The 8,454-nt window shown below is 48.0% G+C and overlaps 1 long non-coding RNA gene across 1 annotated transcript; it reads left to right on the top strand.

Annotated features, from left to right (window-relative positions):
* The first annotated feature begins 2,547 nt into the window (after nt 1-2,547).
* LOC115595728 (uncharacterized) lies at nt 2,548-6,324 on the top strand. The gene is made up of 3 exons (XR_003986770.1): nt 2,548-2,683; nt 5,974-6,142; nt 6,251-6,324. It is a non-coding gene; the product is annotated as an uncharacterized LOC115595728 (long non-coding RNA).
* Nucleotides 6,325-8,454: the final 2,130 nt, after the last annotated feature.

The raw sequence follows: 8,454 nt of genomic DNA, 5'->3' as shown, positions 1-8,454 counted from the left end.
TGAGGAGATCTGAGGTTAGGGGCGAGCGTTTTGGTGGAGTATGGACTTATGTCTTGCGCAGACCTTTGATTAGCATCGTTATGTGAAAATGGGAAGTGGCTTGGCATGGAGCCCCGGAGGTTAGTCTGGTGAAGAAGTTGATGCCGCTTATGTAGGCCTGGATGGTGGTGGATTTCATCTTCAGGATGGAATGGACGAATGAGATAAAGCTCGACAGGGTCAAGACGTCGAGCGAAGGAAACGGAAGATTATGAGAGGCGTGGAATGTTTTAAAACAATTCCATCCGGTCATGTATGATGCGAGTGTACGGGGAGCGACACTGTTCAGGATGGCGTCTTGGGAAATGGAAACCAGGTTTTGAAGCTCGGGAGTCAATTGAAGATGGTGGCAGAAAACGGTGGGACTGGAGTTGGGACAGTGTCGGAGGCTGGTGCCAGCTGTCTGAATTTCTGAAATGAGAAACGGGAGAGTGCGTCAGCGATTGTGTTCTGATGACCGGGGATGTGAGCTGCTCGGATGATGAATTGGTGTTGTGCCGAGACTAGGGTGAGTTTCCTGACGAACTGCATGATGTCTAGGCAGTGTGAACGACCCTTGTTGATGATGTCTACGACTGCGGTGTTGTCGGAGTGGATGGTGATGGTTTTCTTTGACCATTTGTGGCCCCAAAGAATAGCTGCTATGATGACCGGGTACATTTCGTAGATGGCAGAGGAAGGAGAGAGCGATGAGAATTCAGGGGGCCATTTGGCTGAAAACCACTTGCCACTGAAATAGCCGCCGATGCCGATGGAAGGAGCTGCATCTGTAGATAGTTGGATGTCTTCTGATGAAGTGATGTGTGTGTCGTAGAAGAAGGAGATGCCGTTCCAAGAAGAGAGGAACTGGTGCCATAGCTTGAGCTCCATTTTGCAAGAGTTGTCCAGTGTGACGTTGTCGTGGAGTGATGGGACTGAGGAGGCTATGGAAAGCAGGTGAGACAGTAAGGATCGACCTTGTGGGATGATGCGGATTGCATAGTTGAGGTGGCCGAGTAGCGAGAGGAGTTGGCGTTTGGTGCATTTGTGCGCCAGGAGGAAGTTTGAAATGATTAAGGAAATCCGGTGTACTTTTTCTGTTGGCAGGGATGCTTGGAGTGACACGGAGTTAAGGGTAATGCCGAGGAATTCCAGGGATGTGCTGGGGCCCTCGGTTTTCTCCGGGGAGAGAGGGACTCCGAGCTCGTTGAAGGCGGAGATCAGTGTGGTGAGACCGTGTGACGGGGGAGAAGAGGATGGCGTGACTGTAAGGAAGTCATCTAGGAGGTGAACGACGTAGGGTAATCTGTGTTTGTTCAGCAGGATCCAGCAGAGTGCTTCAGATAAGGAATCAAATATTTTTGGGCAGCTTTTGCACCCAAAGGTGAGGCGTACGGCAAGTGGACGGATGTATAAGGTGGGCGAGGTCGACGTAGTTACCCGTGAGAATCTGTTGGCGGAGAGTGGCTGACACAGGAGATGGGCGAGAGGAAGCGACTGGGCATGCTGGAGGAAGTGCTGTGGCTAGAGTGAAGTTATTGTGAGTGGAGGGATAGGTGGGGAAAATCCAGGATCCGGTTGTGGGGGGAGCTGTGAAAAAAGCAGGTGGGTTAGTTGGAGGACAAGGAACATGAGTCACATATGGGTGATGGGGAAGGTAGGGGTAGGGTTGGGGGGGGGGAGGGGGAAAGGAAGAGACAGGAGGAAAGTGAGGGTTTTGGCTGGTGGTGCCGCCGAGGACCGTTGTAGTAGGTGCGCTCTGTGCGGCTGAAGCGGTTGAAATTGGAATGTGGGGGGTGGTGGTAGCCGGAGGAGGTAGGACAGGAAAGTTAGGAATGAGAGAAGAGCTGGGATAGGAGACGGGAGGAAAGTAAGGGTTTTGGCTGATGGTGTTGCCTTGAGCCGTTGTTGTGGGCACGCTCTGTGTGGCTGAGGCGGTATGACTGGGTATCATAGCCGAAACAGGAGGGACAGGGAAGTTAGGAAAAAGAGAAGAGGAAAGGATGCTGGGATGGAGGGATGCATGTGCTCGGGTTGTTTGTGAAGCGTGAGGTAAGGAAGAAGAAGAGTTAGGAGCAAGAGATGCAGGCTGTGGGTTTAGTACGACCTGGCCCTCTGGGAGGGCTGTTGAGTGAGGTTGGGCCGGGTGCGTGATGACGTCATCGGCGCTGCGGTGGGAGCGAGGCCGTGAACCCGGAAGTGGCCGCGGAGTTCTGCGGTGTGGAATGCTGCTCTGCTGGGAGTTGGTGAGAAGTTGGAATAACTTCGCCTTGTTGTCGGTGCGGTGGAAAGTTATGTTCCGCTCTGTGAGGGTGCGCTTGAGACGAACGACCGTCCACTCCGAAATGTTTGGAGCCGCGGGACGATCGGCGAGACGGCGAGGCGACGCCGGGTCGCGGAGGCTTCGTCCGGAGCGGCTGGAGGAAGGAGTGTCGGTCGGACGCCGGGCGCGAGATCGTCCCCTGGAGCGGTGGGGGGGAGACGGGTGGATGGTGCTGGAACCGCCGGTGGACGGAGGCTGGGAGCGCCTGACGACGTGGATGGTAGAGCGTGTCCGGGCTGGCTGACGAGGAGGGATGATCGGTGATGGAGAGGACTCTGGGATGTCGTCAAACAATTCGCTGTCTGACGGGTTCAGTGAGAGTTCGTTCTCCATGGTTTTAAGGTACTGCTTTCTTTCTTGTTTTTCTTTCGGTTCTGACGATGTAGAGAATCAGTCAAAGAGGGAGTGAACGGATGGGGTGTGTTTAAATATATTTCATGCGGAAATTAGATGAGTTCGAGGCGTGGTCTTTGTTCCGGAACCTAGTTATAAAACTTCATCGAAGATCGGTATAACGCATTGGAGCAATTTTCATACAATTTCGGATATTTAGCATGATAAAGTAATTTCAATTCAACGTAGCCATTTGTCCAGCTGAAGCATAATGAGCGTTATGTCATTATTAATATGAAGTAGGCTTGTTTTGCGGTTAATCCGCCACATGATCCGTTTGAACCCACAAAGGAAAAAAGGATAAATGCGCAGCCTCCGTTTCCTTTCTGATTGAGTCCGTTCGGAGGGTGGGGGTTTCGGAATGGAGGGGTTTCCCCAATAGACTTTTCTGAATAGCGGGGTCTTTGACAAAAAGGTAAACCCCGCCATTACGATGAATTGAAGTCTATGTTCAGAACAGCGGGGTTTCGGAAAGGCGGGGTGTAACCGTGGTGCTGGAATCCCCACTTCCAGCCGCACTCGCACAACTCTGAAATAAACTGCTGACCCTCCGCTCCACTGTCACACAACGGATCCCTCTCTATTGTAATTGTTTGCCCGAAAAATAATTTCCATGAAGAAAACATCGCCTGATATTTAAATTCAAATTCCCATTGACAATACAAATCTCAGGAAATATGGATGTATTGCTCATTTGTACACACAGCACTTATCAGTCTACAGGCAAGAATCAAGAATCTAAAGGTTTATTAATTCAATACATTTCAAATTTGCTTTATTGCCATGAATACCACAACAACAATACCACAACAATATTGCTAAAGCAATAAAGAACTAACGAAAAGAATACCTAGCACAGTACCGTTATACTTACTGTATGTGTTTATGTGAAATAATAATAATAATAATAACTTCGAACATTATCATGTATGTATATATATATATATATATATATATATATATATATATATATATATATATATATATATATATATATATATATATATATATATATGTATGTATGTATGTATATATATATATATATATATATATATATATATATATATATATATATATATATATATATATGTATGTATATATATATATGTATATATATGTATGTATATGTATATATGTATATATATATATGTATATTTATATATATATATATATATATATATATATATATATATATATATATATATATATATATATATACATATATACATACATATATACATACATATATACATATGTATATAACCCCCCATATACATACAAACACACACACACACACACACACACACCAGGAACAGAGCAGAGATAAATTAATACACACAAACAACATTGATCACAGGGAGCCCTGTGACCCCGCCTCACCCCCCTGTCAAGACCGGCGCAATGCACATTGCCGGTTTGGGAGTAAAACTGGGCTCTGTGTGCTCCGACCTAGATTTTAAAAAAGACAGCAATCATGCCTCCAGTGGCCCCGCTTATGACAATAGTTAGACACTTTGTCAGATTCAAAAGCACCGCGTTCGTTCCCTTGCTGCTCCGGTCTTACCGGGCACCCAGACCACACACCGCCCACTGAGGAACTGTCCCTGTGCCCGCTACCGCGAACAGCAGGACCAACTCGCTCATGCGTCAACACGTACACTCCGAAACTGAGCTCTTATACTGTTCCAGTATAACCAACTCACGCAGATCATCATATGCATCAACCTCAGCGGCCACACACCATCGATCAAAATAAGTGGATAAGTCCCGTAAAAACTCCATATGAGACTTTTCACCCTTCCTCCAAGTCCTAAAACTCTGGCGATAAGCCTCAGGGACCAGCTCAAACGCCTTCAGTATAGCTGATTTTACTGATGCATACTTCATACACTCCCTGCTTCTCAAGGACGAATAAGCTTCCTGCGCTCTGCCGGTTATCACATATTGCAATAATAACGTACGCGTGGCCTCAGACCACCCCCGAGCGTCCGCCAGATGGTCAAACATTAGAAAAAACATCTCTGGATCTCGCTCATTAAATTTAGGGACAAGCTTCAAATCCCTCAAATCATTCACAGCAGCAGAATTCACCCGATTTCCCTCAGACACAAAGGGACCATCAGTCAAAACATCAGACATTGCTCTCCCCTCACGAACCAACTGCAACTTTTGTTTCTGCAGCTCCAGTCTTACTAATTCAGTTCCCTGCTTAATTTTCTCCAAAGACAATTCCTTCTCTGTCTCCCATTTCATGTGTAACTCCAGCAACTCTTTATGCTGCTCAAAAGATAAACCTGGACCAAAACCATGACCCACGACAGGCGGAAATGAATTGTCACTTACCGAAGCAGTTTCTTTTACAGTGCTCAAAACCTTTATTTTAAACAGATGCACCTTCAGATTCGCCCTAACGGCCTCCTTAACTTGTCTGTCACCCACATCAACTTTATAATAGTCGGCCGTAACAACATTGTGAGCGGGCAGAATGATAGCCTCAATTTATCCTTTTTTTTTTAGCACTCTTTGTGTGGTGCCCGGTCTTGGTGGGTTATGTCCCCAGACCCGCCAGTCTCAGAACAGGACCACTCCCTGTATGTTTTTTAAAAGAAAGTATGTTTTTTTAAATGTCTGCGGAATTTTAACGTTCAAGCTGGGGAAGCAAGAATTGCTCTCCGCAGAATCAAAATTGCTCTCCGCGGAATTTAAACTTTTTCTCTGCAGATTCCTGGGGGGACTAACTAGGGTTCTTACATGTGACTTCACTGTCTAAATAAAAGAAAAAAAAATCTGTTTTTTTAATAGGTTGCAAATTTTTTTTTTGCTCATTTGATCTCAATTTCTTTTTTCTCCTTGTTCAGGGTTCCCACAGGTCCTTAAAAAGTCTTGGATAAAAAATCTGGAATTTGAGGCCTTTGAATTTGGCCAAATTTGGGTGGAAGTCACAACTGTGATGTTCTGTAGGTGTGCTGGGTTTTTTTTTTAGCAACGGAGTGTGGAGAAGCATACATTGAGCTTAAATGTTAAAACAGTTAACAGACACAATACAGCTCACTCCACCCAGAAACGCTTCCGTGCTGTTTGATGCCCAGTGTTATGCACTAAGCAGCAGGAACAATAATTTGTCTTCTTCTCTGAGGACAGACACACGTACAGACAAACCCTGTTCTAACTGTAGCCCACGGTGTCAAAATCAAAACGTGCCTCATCTCTATTCATCAAAGATTTTGCTTTTTTGGCAGGAAATATGGTACACCCCAGGACGGAACCACCGGCCAGCCACTGGATTCCTGGAGGAAAGGTTGCGAAACATCAGGAAGAGGCTGAGATCAACCAGCAGGTCGCGGAGCATGGCACAGACACTGCCTCAAACGAAAGATGAGGGCGCTCTTGCAAGGGCTGTCATACCAGGTAATTATTAAACATCCATATTTTAGTTACATATTTTAGAATGTAACATATCAGACGAACGTGCATCACAGCTTAAAGAATAGTTAACAATTATCAGCCCCCATCCAGGTAGAGACCTACATGCAAGACACGGCAGTCTACAGGGCCAAGTGCATTAGGGACAACAATTGGACCATCGATCATATCCTTGAAGAGTTCCCTCGCCTAATGACCAAAGGCATGGTAACTTTAGGGAAATGTGATCTTACATGTGATGAGGATTGTTTATAACAATGTGCCACATTGAATTTGTTTTAAAAATGTGTTTTCCATTTTTTTGGTTGCACAGGACTTTCTTGTCCTGCATAGGGTGTCATGACTGTAGATCTGTTTGTTGTGTTCTTGTCATGATTTTGTCTTGTGTCTAATTTCCATGTCTTTGTATCTTGTCTTGTGTCTTTTGTTTTTCCATGCCCTCGTGTCCTTGAAGTTCTCCTGTGTATTTTCCTATGTTCCCTCTGGCTCCCTCTGTCTATTGCTTTGTTCCCTTCATGTTCTCATGTGCTCCTCCCCTTCGTTATCTCACCTGTCGGTCCTGTTCCTCATCTTGTCATCAGTGTCTGTGTATTTAGTCTCTGTGTTCCCTTCACTCCTTGTCTGGTCATTGTTCTTGTCAGCCCCTGTTACGTCCATGCTTGTCCACGTCTGCGCCTGCTCAGGTTTCAAGTTCCCTCATGGTATGTTTTGGTTTTGAGTTTTCCATGTTTGATTTGTACTTTGCCTTTTTCTTTGCACTATGTTGAACTGTTTTATTTTGCTACTTTGTCTTGCTGTTGTGTTGCTACTTTGCCTCTTGCCCCCATTTTGTCTGCTTTTGGTTTTTGGCATCAGCTTTGATATAATAAAGCTTGCTTTTGTTTCCCCGTATCCTTGCCTCCCGTGCTTAACTGCATTTGGGTCCACCTTCCCTTATCCATAGTCTTCCCTTTTAACCCAACCCTGACAGAATGACCAGACCTAAAATGGACCCAGCAGACTACAGCCTACAGCTTTGTAGGCTAGGGGACAGACTGTTTGAGGTTGTCAGTGGCGAGGCTGACACAGAGAAGAAGCTAAGAGCCATAGCAAGTTTTGATGAAGAACTGTTTATTAGGCCTTGGTTGAAGGAAATCCCATGTGTCGCACTTTTTATAGCGGAGCTGGCTAACCTCAGAAAGGCCTTGGTTTCTTCAGCCACAGCCAAGCTACCAGCCCATGCCTCAGCCCATGCCTCAGCTAAAATGTCCCCTTTTTGTGGAACCCGGCTGGCCTACAAGGCTCCACCGAGAAAGCGACGAGCCCGTCCACATCCTGGCTCCCTGAAGTCAGGCTCTGGGGCCCCAGCCAAAACTCATGCCTCAGCTCTGGCATCAGACCATGCCTCAGCTCCGGCCACAGACCATGCCTCAGCTGCGGCCACAGACCACGCCTCAGCCACAGCACAGCTACCAGCCCATGCCTCAGCTCGATTCCCAGCTCCTATGTTGGCTAGGTCTTCGTCTTCGTCGCCGGCCTCCAGAACGCCTAGGTCTTCTTCTTCGTCGCCGGCCTCCAGAACGCCTAGGTCTTCGTCTTCGTCTTCATCGCCGACCTCCAGAACGCCTTCGGCTTCGTCCCCGGCATCTAGTGGGTCCCAGTCCACGTCCCAGCGACCGTTCATCAGCTCCCAGGCCACCAGCTCCCTGCAAACCTCTGTTGGTGGTCCAGCCAAGACCCAGGAGGTTTTCCCAGCCAGCGATCCGGCCTCAAGAGCGTCTTCGTCTTCGCCGCCGGCCTCCAGTGGGTCCCAGCCCACGCCTTCGCCATCGGCCTCCAGTGGGTCCCAGCCCACGCCTTCGCCGCCGGCCTCCGGTGGGTCCCAGCCCACGCCTTCGCCGCCGGCCTCCAGAGCGCCTAGGTCTTCGTCGCCGGCCTCCAGAACGCCTAGGTCTTCGTCTTCGTCGCCGGCCTCCAGAACAACTAGGTCTTTGTCTTCGTCGCCGGCCTCCAGAACGCCTAGGTCTTCGTCTTCGTCTTCATCACCGACCTCCAGAACGCATTCGGCTTCGTCCTCGGCCTCTAGTGGGTCCCAGTCCACGTCCCCGGCATCTAGTGGGTCCCAGTCCACGTCCCCCGCCTCTAGGGGGCCCCAGCCCATGTCCCCGGCCTCCAGTGGGTTCCAGTCCTCGCCTCCACCCTCCTGTTTGTTTGGACCTTGGCCCTCCTGAACCCCCTCCACCCTCCCGACTTCACTTTGACTTGTTCCCTTCACTCCTTGTCTGGTCATTGTTCTTGTCAGCCCGTTACGGCCATGC

This window comes from Sparus aurata, chromosome 14, assembly GCF_900880675.1.
Source record: "Sparus aurata chromosome 14, fSpaAur1.1, whole genome shotgun sequence".
Classification (NCBI taxonomy): Eukaryota; Metazoa; Chordata; class Actinopteri; order Spariformes; family Sparidae; genus Sparus; species Sparus aurata.
This window is presented reverse-complemented; position numbering and strand designations above follow the sequence as displayed.